General features: G+C 41.2%; 1 protein-coding gene across 1 annotated transcript in view; it reads left to right on the forward strand.

Moving 5' to 3' along the window:
- Positions 1 to 9689, forward strand: part of Erc2 (ELKS/RAB6-interacting/CAST family member 2) — a gene marked incomplete in the record, with an annotated part of 884729 nt that overhangs the window by 389300 nt on the left and 485740 nt on the right.

Genomic DNA, 9689 nt, shown 5'->3' on the forward strand with positions numbered 1-9689 from the left:
CCCTACCAGGCTGAAATGATCAAAAAGCACATCTTGTAGACAGGGTAAATTTGGGGTCAAGATTTTTGTGGGTGGGTTGGTGTTCCCCTCCCTCCTCTAGAAGTCCTGTCTAGTTAGAGGATGGCTTCTTCAGTCTTGATGACCACTGCTACTAAGAATCTCAGCTAGAGTCAACCCTACATTCTGCCAGGAGTCTACCCTGCCGCAGGTCTCCAGCTTGTATCAGAGATGCCCCTGCCAACAGTTTATCTTCGTTCTGCAAGCCCTCTGTCCCATTACCCCTGTTCCCTCCACATCTGATCCCACTGTCATTTCCTTCCACCTTTCTCTCCTCCCTTCTTCCCAGTCTTCATCCACTGCTGCTGTCTAACTGCCTATTCTCTCCTGTTCTGAGATACAAGCATCCTCCCTGCACCCTCCTTGTTACTTAGCTTCTTTGGGTCTGTGAATTGGACCGTGGTTATCCTGTACTATATGGCTAATATCCACTTACAAGTGAGTACGTGTCATATGTATCTCTTACACCCATCAGACTGGCTAAGATCAAATACTCAAGTGATAACACATGCTGGTGAGGATATGGAGAAACTCCTCCATTGCTGGCGGGAGTGCAAACTTGTACAACCACTTTGGAAATCAATCTGGCTCTTTCTCAGAGAATTAGGAATAGTTCTCCCTCAAGACCCAGTTATACCACTAATGGAAAAATACCCAAAAGTTTCTCTACCATACAACAAGGACACTTGTTCAATTATGTTCATAGCAGCTTTATTCCAGCCAGAAACTGGAATAAACCCAGAGAAACCCAGATGTCCCATAACTGAAGAATGGATAAAGTACTGTTTACATAATAAACAGTACTCAGCTATTAAAAACAAGGAAATCATGAAATTTGCAGTCAAATGGATGGAACTAGAAAATATCATCCTGAGTGAGGTAACCCAGACCCAGAAAGATACATAATGCTTTGCTGTGATGAATACTTGAGATAAATCAACCTACACAGAAAGTAGTTTTACTTACTTTCAGAGTTAGGGGTTTTAATCTGTGACAGATCAGCCACAATTCCTTGAGCTCATAGTACATTTTCTGGTAGAAGCATGTGGCCTATGAAAGCTGTTCCCTTCCTGGTAAAAGAAAGGCAGTGCCAGGTCACACAATCCCTTAAAGGGTATGCTGGCTAGGTTCATGTCGACTGGCACATAGACTTGTTTGTAAGGAGAAAAACCTCAATTGAATACTCCATAACATTTGTCTGTAAGGCATTTTTGGAATTAATGATTGATGGGAGAGGGCCTAGCCCAGTGTGAATGGTGCTGTCCCTGTCCCTGAGCTGGCAGTTCTGGGTTCTTTAAGAAAACAGGCTGAGCAAGCCATGGGGAGCAAGCCAGGAAGCAGCACCCTTCCATGGCCTCTGCAAACAGCTTCTGCCTCCAGGTTTACGCCATATATGATTTCCTGTCCTGTCCTGACTTCCTTCAGTGGTGAATAGTGCTGTGGAAGTGTGAGCCAAATAAACCCTGTCCTCCCCAATTTGTTTTGGGTCATTGTGTTTTATTACAGCAACAGTAGCCCTAACTAGAACAAAATATATGCTCTAATAACTTTAAAACTTCTTCAAGGCTCTCTTCTCTAACAGTGTCACCTTCTCCCAGTCCTCCTATGCCCTTGAGACAAATCTTTTAACACATGGTCCTTTGGAGAGCCACTGAAGACCTAAGTGATAGCCGCTGTGCACACACTGGGAACTGCCATTCTCCTGATGCGTTTGCTAAGTCACGGTTGCTGAGGTGAAGGGTCTGACATATTTTGCATTTCTCAGTGTGTCATCCGCACAACAGCTCTTTGGTCTGATGTACTCTCATGTTCATTTTTTTTTCTATTGATACTTAAGGTGTTTAGCCAAAAATCAAAACGAGCAAGCAGAATAAGTTGCCCAGGTCAGTGGCCCAGTATCTTTCCCTGTGGTTCCTTCTAGTGGTGTATTTCAGCCCCTAGCCCACCTGGAGTGAATCTTTTTATGAGTTAGGGGCCAAGTTTTGAGTACCCAGTTTCCTCAAAACCGTTATTGGAAATATTTTATTCTTCATTTTACATAAATAAAGTGACTATAAATGTATGGATTTAGGTTTGAGACTTGGTGCGTTGGTCCACATTTATTTTATTTTATTTTTTGTCCTGTTGTGATTACAATAGCTTTGTAATATATTTTGAGATTGGCGAGCTTTAAGCCTTCAGCTTTGCTTTTGGTTCATGATCTTCTCGTCTGTTCAGAGTCTTTAGTGGTTTCATGTGTATCTCAGATATTTCTTTTTTGAATTCTATGAAAAATATTCCTGGGATTTTATTAGAGATGGAATTTAATCTAGAGGCTATTTGGATAGTATAGTTATTTTTTGTCATTTTATTTTGTGAGACAGTTTTGCTGTGTGTCCCAGACTGTCCTAGACCTACTTTGTGGCTGAGGCTGACCTTAACTCCATTTCTAGCCTCTGCCTCCTGAGTGCTGGAATCATGGACATGCACTGCCATACCTGACTATACTTCCTAACAGTATAATATTCCCAGTGAGAGAGAGTGTGTGTGTGTGTGTTGTCTTTGACTTTTTCTTTGATGTCCTATAGTTTAAATGAGAAGTCTTTTATTTCTATGGCTAAATTTGTTCTTAAGCATTTTCTTTACTTTTTGTTGATACTGTGTATGGCCTTGTTCTTTAGGTTTCCTCTTAGATAGCTTGTGTATAGAAAACAACTCTACCATTTTGACATCATTTTCTAAAGTACCATGGTACTACACTTGGTTACCAGTTTTATAAGTGTGAGTATTTAAAGTTTTCTAAATATTAGGATCATGTCTTTGCAAACAATTAATTTTACTTCTTCATTTCTGACTTGGGCATATTTTTTCCCTGCTTGCTTTGATAGGTCTTAGAACACCATATTGAATAGAAGGGCTATCCTCTGGGATTGGGATATAACTCAGCAGTAGACAGCTTGTGTAGCATGGGCAAGCCCCTAGAATATAGATCCCTCTCAAAAATAGGTATCTTTATCTTTATTGTTTATATAGAGTTATCTGTGAAAAATTAATGGAAGAAACCACTCTTGTGCATTCATGTTTGCATTCTTGAGTACTGATTGAAAGATCAATCGAGACAGCTCAGTTGAGAACCAGGATACTTCCCTATATACTTGCTAACTTTGGATGAAGAAAGTACCAGCTGGACAGGTGGAGGTCACGCAATGGTACAGGACATTGATTTAAACCTCATACCTTATGCAAAAAATACTTTTGTGGGCAATGGACAGAAGTATAAAATGCCATTTTACATAAGTGTAAAATGTAGAAGAAACTGAGAAAAAAATTCTCAGAATTGACCTCAAAAGAAAGCTCTAAAAATGAGTGATTAATAAGTCGGACTTTCTCTTCTGTGAAGGATGCTGTTAAGAAGTCTAAAGGATAAGCCACCTACTTGGAACAAATTACTATAAACCATTTTATAGTAATTTATTATAAACAAGTTACTATAAACTTTGGTACAATGTACTGAAGGACAGACACTCAGAAAACATGAAGAGTCACTGAAAGTCAACAGTGAAATACAACCGCCACAAACAATCCATGTAGAAAACGGGTGAAAAGCATGAAGTGGCATTCCATTGAGGAGGTGCATGTATGGAAACACATTAAAATCAGTAGCCAATAGGGAAACCAGAGTAACAGTACAGCTATCAAAGTCACTAAAATCACAACTAGTGACAGTAGCGTTGGTGAGAATGTAGGGAATGGTAACCACTCTTACATGGATGAAGAGGGCGGACATGTGAAATGTTTAAATTCTAGAGCAGCAGTTCTCAACCTATGGGTTTGCATATCTTACATCCTACATATCAGATATTTTTATTGCTGTTCATAACAGTAGCAAAATTATAGTTAGGAAGTAGCATCAGAATAATGTTATGGCTTGGGTGTTCACCTCAACACGAGGAACTGTATTAAAGGGTTGCAGCACTAGGAAGGTTGAGGACCACTGCTCTACAGAGTACTTTAATAGTGTTTTATATAATAAGAACAACTTCCATAGTACCCAGAAATCATCCTGGTAGCAGTTTTACCAGAGCAGTATAAACTTCTGTTCAAAGATAAAAACACACACCTGTATGCGGATGTTCGGATGTTCTTAGTAAAGTACAGCCCAAACTGGAAATGACCCAAATGTCCTTAAACAGGTTAAAGAAGCTGGCCCTGTGAGACAGTGGAGCGCTACTCAGAAATGATGAATTCTTGAACAGCTTAACAATTGGGGTGACTCTCCAGACAGTTATGCCCAAAGCCAGTCTGAAAGTTACATGCTTTGTGAGTATATTTGTGTACATTTTCAGAGCCCCAACATTATAAAAAGGAGACAAGTAATGCTAAGTATTTAGAAAGCTAGCATGGATGATATCATGAGAGATGGTATGAGAGAGAAAGGGAAAAGGAGGGAAGAGCGAAACAAGAATAAGGTCTGTATTTTTGTAGAGTGGTTTGTTTCCTGGGTCTCGAGCATTAACGCTTTTTGTAGGTATTATAGATATGAGCTGTTTGTTTGGCTACCAGACCCTGGATTTTGTACTGACTTTATGAGGGGCATTTCACTCCGGAAGGTGAGAACATCTCCAGTATTTGTCTTCTCAGCCTCTTTGTTTTGTTTTGTTTGTTTGTTTGTTTGGCTGGCTGGTAGGCAATTGGATTAATCTTGTCTCTGCTTTTTATTTAACTAAGTGCACCTGTCAGAGGTGTTGGAATGCTGGGAATTTGATGGCATCTTTTCACTGTGATGATTATAAGATCACATGGTCATGGGTCAGCATGACCATGGTAGTGATGGAATCCAGTAGTTTGCACCGAAGCCCAAGTGTCTGCTGCTGCTCAGCAGTAGCATCTGCACTTTTGCTACTTGTGTCAGAACTTTAGGCACAGAATTCTGGCCTTTTCATGTAATCCTCACATTTCTGGTAGTTTTGTGACTTCCCCTAATTACGTTTGTTTTTTTTTTTTTTTCTTCTCAAATTTGACTGGTTGTCTCTGTACTTCAGCTAATAACTAACCAACAACCAAGGTATGGCTAACAAAAATTTCAGAAATATGTCTTAAGGAAAAAAAAAAAGATTTTTTTTTTTTTTTTAGTAATTGAGTTTCAGAATCTCATAAAGTAGACCCAAAAGGCACCTTTTGGTAAGATTTACAAATAAAAGCGTGCTACAGTGTGCACCTCTACAGAGACCTCATCTGTCACCTTACATATCTTCTCTTCAGAGTCCCAGAGCCCTTTAAAGGAACCAGCCATTGCCTGCTCTTGTTTCTTCTCTTCATGTAGCACAATCTCTTTAGCAGACCTACCAATTTTTTTTTCTTCCTTACTTTATTCAGCAAATTAATGACAGTGATGTTAAAATGAAAACATTTGTCTTGACTGAACCTGCGAAAGAGTTGTAGGGCTAATCACAGAAAGAGCTGGGTCTGAGTTTTTGATCTTGGCCATTCTGATGGTGTGAGGTGAAATCTTAGTGTCGTTTTGATGTGCATTTCCCTGATGGCTAATGACATTGAGCATTTCTTTAAGTGTTTCTCTGCCATTTGATATTCCTCTATTGAGAATTCTCTGTTTAGCTCTGTACCCCATTTTTTAATTGGATTACTTGTTTTGTTACTGTTTAACTTCTTGAGTTCTTTATATATTCTGGATAACAGCCCTCTGTTAGACATAGGGTTGATGAAGATTCTTTCCTACTCTGTACACCATCGGTTTGTTTTGAAGACAGTGACCTTTGCTTTACAGAAGCTTTTCAGTTCTCTGACGCCCTTTTATTGATTGTTGCTCTTAGAGCCTGTGCTGTCGGTGTTCTGTTCAGGAAGTTGTCTCCTGTGCCAATGAGTTCAAGGCTCTTCCCCACTTTTTCTTCTAACAGATTTAGTGTGTCTGGTTTTCTGGGTAAGATGATCAATCATCAGAAAGTGGACATCAGAAAAGGGAGAAATCTGGGAACAGGACAGGAGCCTACCACAGAAGGCCTCTGAAAGACTCTACCTAGCAGGATATTAAAGCACATGCTGTGACTCATAGCCAAATTTTTGGCAGAGTGCAGGGAATCTTATGAAAGAAGGGGGAGATGAAAGACCTCGAGAGGACAGGAGCTCCACAAGGAGAGCAACACAACCAAAAAGTCTGGGTTCAGAGGTCTTTTGTGGGACTGATACTCCAACCAAGGACCATGCATGGAGATACCTAAGACAGATGTAGCCCTGCACAGATGTAGCCCATGGCAGCTCAGTGTCCAAGAGAGTTTCCTAGTTATGGGAACAGGGACTGTCTCTGACATGAACTCAGTGGCTGGCTCTTTGAACACCTCCCTCTGATGGGGCCCTGTGTACTCTCTCAGGTCGCAGAGGAAGACAATGCAGCCAGTCCTGATGAGTGCTGATAGGCTAGGGTCAGATGGAAGGGGAGGAGGACTGCCCCTCTCAGAGGACTGGGGAAGGGGCATGGGAGGAGAAAGGGGAAGAATGATGGAATTGGGAGGGCATGAGGGAGGAAGGAAGGGGGATACAAAACGAATAAATTGTAATTAATAAAAAAAATTAAAAAAGAGCTGATTCTGCCTCTCAGCTGCATCTCCAGCCCTTGACAAGGCAATCCTAATAGTGTGTAAGAAGTTCAGAGGAGTTCAAATTTAACCCAGCTCTGGAAGCATAGAAGGCTTTCTGAAGGATAAAAGGTATGTGTTGGCATCTAAAGGTTTGAGTCAGAGTTGAGCATGTATGCAGTTGGAGTGGGAAATGCTTTCCAAGTACAAAGGCAGGAAGATGTACAGTCCGTTCCTGGGAGCCGGCAGCATGGTTGGTCAGAATGGCCGCCAGCGTAGGGATGGTGGGAGAGCAAGTGAATTCTCTTTTGTTTGTTTGTTTTTCTGGCAGTACTGGGCATGTTGCCTAGAATTTCACTCCCACTAGACATGTGCTGTGTCCTAGATCTGCCTCTAGGACCATCTCTCCAAGGGCCTCATGCATGACCTTGAGAAGGGTGGGAGCCACGGAAGGATCCTCAGAGGTGAAGTCATAGTCCTCTAGATCTGAATCTTGCTGGCTGGCTGACAGTCAAGGACACTGGCAGTCTTGGAGTGTTGAATTTCAGAGGTTAGCTTAAACCCATTAAGATTAGGGTTGCCTTGTGTTCCCCAGGGGTCTGAAAGCGGCCCTGCCTGACTAGCTCTCCAGGGATGTGCTCTGAAAGTGCCGTTCTCACTTCAGACACACAGTGTGGTGACTGTTTTAGATGGTTGTGACCAGAAACAGCTTTCTGTAGTGGTGAGTGTGGCAGCTCTCAGGCCTGGGAGGCATAGATCTTTCTCCCACCCCCAGAATCACACTGACCAGTGACTTCTCTGTGTTCCAAGGTAGACTGTACCTTTGTAGATTGTACCTTCCTAAAAACCATCTCAGCAATTTCCAATTCTAACCCCGGTTCTCAGTTCGCTCAATGCCCAGTTCTGCTGTTTAAACTTTGCGGAGCTTCACATTTTCAAGAAAAAGACCCCAAACATTTTATTGTAAGTGTCACAACAGTTTGAGAACAAGAGGAAGTTGTGTCATAATTTTCTAGTAGGTAACAATTTGCCAGCCCCCTAAAATCTAATTTTCAGGAATAATTTTTTTGGCGCTAAAAGTAACATTTCCCCATGTAATAAGCCCCTGTAGGAAGTAAAACTTACTTCAAAATTCATTTTAAAATCATTTTGATGTTTTATAGTTGGTTTGAAAGTTTTCATTTTGTGTATTGTCTTCAAGGAAAAGAAGCTGGAAAATACAGAAAGGAATGGGAGAAACTCAAATTCACTTTACTGTCAACTAAAATTCTTAGTGCTATACATATATATATATATGTATGTATATACATATATATATAGTATATGTACAGCACTATGTATGTGTATATAGTACATTTATATACTATATATACATATATATATCCAGACTATCTATGCTATAGATATATATATATAGCATATACATATTTTACTCATGCAAGAACTTCATTTTTACCAAGTTATTGTTGCATTATTTTATATTATGCTTTTCCTCTTCGTAGTGTAATATTTTTATTTAGTCTTCAATTAGCAAAATCAGGGCTTTAAATACTGTCATAACCATTTCATTATGTATAACTTGTTGTGACTTATCTATTGTTTTTTTCTCGCTCTGCAAAATACCAGTGATGGCTCCCTCTGTATTATAGCGTTAGCTCTCAGTGATGGATGCTTAACACATTGCACTAGCGTTGGCTCTGGTGCAGCCTAATGTCTGTGGCACAGCGACAGTGGGAGCACATGTGAGCCTGTGTGGTCACGCCGTGACAGGTGGCTGGAAGAGGTAACAGGCCTGCTCTCTGAGAGAAAACCACTCTTGGGAGAGCTGATAGAATCCAGTGAGATTAATTCCAGCTCATGAGAGTGGAGCCTCCACGCTGTCACCACCTTTCAGCTTCAGAACACCGAGGACCCCGCCTCCAGAAGGACCTTTTGGGAGACACCCAAATCCTAGCACAGGGGCAGTTTATTTTTGCTAGTCATTCATAGTGTTTGTTCATTGCTTACTTGCATATTTGGTATTTTATATTATTACATTTATTTGTGTGCTAGTGTATGTGCCACAGCAATGTGTGAAGGTGAATGGGCAGCTTGCAGGAGCTAGTTTTCTTTTTCCACCCTGTGGGTGGGCCCTGGGAATTGAGCTCAGGTTGTCAGATTTGATGGCATGTGCCTTCACCCATTGAGCAGTTTCACTCTCTCTAGTACATATATTCTTACTAGCCAGGTTTTAAGGGTTTGCTTTTATCTTTATTTATGTGTATGTGTTTGTGTGTCTGTCTCTGTGAGTATATGCCATGTGCTTGCAGATGCCCCCAGAGGCCAGAGGAGGGTGTCTGATCCCCTGGAGCTAGGGTTGTAGGTGGGTTTGAGACGCCTGACCTGGGTGCTGGGAGTGGACTGGGATCCTCTGCAGGAGCAGCAAGCACTGGTAACTGCTGTGCCACCTTCTCACCAGCACCCCCAAGAATCATACTTGAAAAAAAAAAGCCCTACTTGGTTTGAAATTTTAAGCAGGAAATGACTGAAACTTCGAGCCATGAAAACTGGAAGGGCTCCTCTCCCACCTGCCTCTTAGACTGCTTCTCCTCCACGAATTCTTACTTCCCGGCGCATGTATCAATTTATACTTGTTTTTGTTTGTTTGTTTGTAAAAGTTATACAAGAGACTGTTCTTCAAGCTGTGTTTTTTAGCCTACCACGTCTCCTTTTTACAAAAATTGTGTGAGTGTGTGTCTCTTCCACCTTGCTTGAGAATGGGTCTCTGTTGTTGGCCACTGTGTCCACCAGGCTGTGTGACTCACAAACTTGTGGAAATTCTCTTGTTTCTGCCTCCCATCTTGCTGTAAGTACATTGATCGAGATTGCAGACATGTACTATACCCGGCCTTACATGGGTCCTGGGAATCGACTTCAGGTCCTCATCCTTAGACAGCAGTCACTTTAGCCACCAAACCATCTCCCTAGTCCTTATTCTTGAGACTCTTTCTTTCTCTTTCTTTCTTTCTTTCTTTCTTTCTTTCTTTCTTTCTTTCTTTCTTTCTTTCTTTCTTTCTTTCTTTC

The sequence above is a fragment of the Psammomys obesus genome, unplaced genomic scaffold (genome assembly GCF_907164565.1).
Source record: "Psammomys obesus unplaced genomic scaffold, mPsaObe1.curated_primary_1811, whole genome shotgun sequence".
Taxonomy (NCBI): Eukaryota; Metazoa; Chordata; class Mammalia; order Rodentia; family Muridae; genus Psammomys; species Psammomys obesus.